Source organism: Echinops telfairi, unplaced genomic scaffold, assembly GCF_000313985.2.
Source record: "Echinops telfairi isolate 266 unplaced genomic scaffold, ASM31398v2 ScPeMD7_3533;HRSCAF=4204_1, whole genome shotgun sequence".
Lineage (NCBI taxonomy): Eukaryota > Metazoa > Chordata > Mammalia > Afrosoricida > Tenrecidae > Echinops > Echinops telfairi.
The window spans coordinates 27,899,692-27,900,636 of record NW_022107432.1 but is presented as its reverse complement, the minus strand read 5'-3'; the positions used below and the strand labels follow the sequence as shown (position 1 = coordinate 27,900,636).

The 945-nt window shown below is 37.6% G+C and overlaps 1 protein-coding gene across 1 annotated transcript in view; it reads left to right on the top strand.

Moving 5' to 3' along the window:
- The window catches only part of DNAH8 (dynein axonemal heavy chain 8), a 369,956-nt gene that overhangs the window by 286,216 nt on the left and 82,795 nt on the right, over positions 1-945 (top strand). The gene's annotated exons all lie outside the window — the stretch shown is intronic.

Genomic DNA, 945 nt, shown 5'->3' with positions numbered 1-945 from the left:
AGTTAGATACAGCTGTGTGTTCTCGCCTCCATCATTTAGAAGATATCACTGGTGTATTTGAAATCACATAAATTAAAGCTACACCTATTGGAAAAGAGAGACGAAATCATCATTGCTCTCAGACCATGGACTGCCTAACTGAAAAAAACACAAATGAATCAACTGAAGAACCATGAGCCTTAATAGGCTAGTTCAATAGCGTGAATGGTCACAGAATAAATATTCAAAAATCAATAGATCTTTCTTGTAAAATAAAATGAAAATGCCCCATTCATTTCGGCAATCAAAATAAACAAAGCTGAGAAATCATTTTTAGATGTCCCACTTGAAGAAAAGTAGACGACTTGAGACATAAATGCAAACTAGAATAAATGGAGAGTTAAGCCAGTATAAAGATTCAGTACTACAAAGATGTCAATAGTTGTTAAATTAATCTATAAATTGGGCACGAGTCTAATTGAAATTCCAGTGGCATCTTTTTTTTCTTTAATTGGATAGAGGAATCTTCCATCATCTAGAACAGTAAGTGAACACAAACAGCCAAGGAAGGATGAGAAAGAAAAAAATAATAATAATTGGGGGGTGGGGGTGGGGTGAGGGTGGGGGAGAGGTACCAGCACCACCAGATTTTTAAACTTTATCAACAGGCAGTCAATGAATTATCCTGAAACTGGCCCAGATTAAGTAACCAGATCAATGGAGCAAAATGCAAAGCCCAGAGTTAGATTCTATCTAATAGGTTAGCCTATGTTAAGGTTCACATTGCCAATCCGATGGGGAAGGCGGGGGTGGGGGGTGGCAGGGTAATGCAGAGAGGGCAGACTAGTTGATTAAAGATGTTAAGATAGCAGGTTGACTAGAAAGAGGTAAGAATTTTATATCCCATTAAACCCCAGACTACTTTCTAGATGGATTAAGGCATTAAACCCCAGACTAATTTCTTTT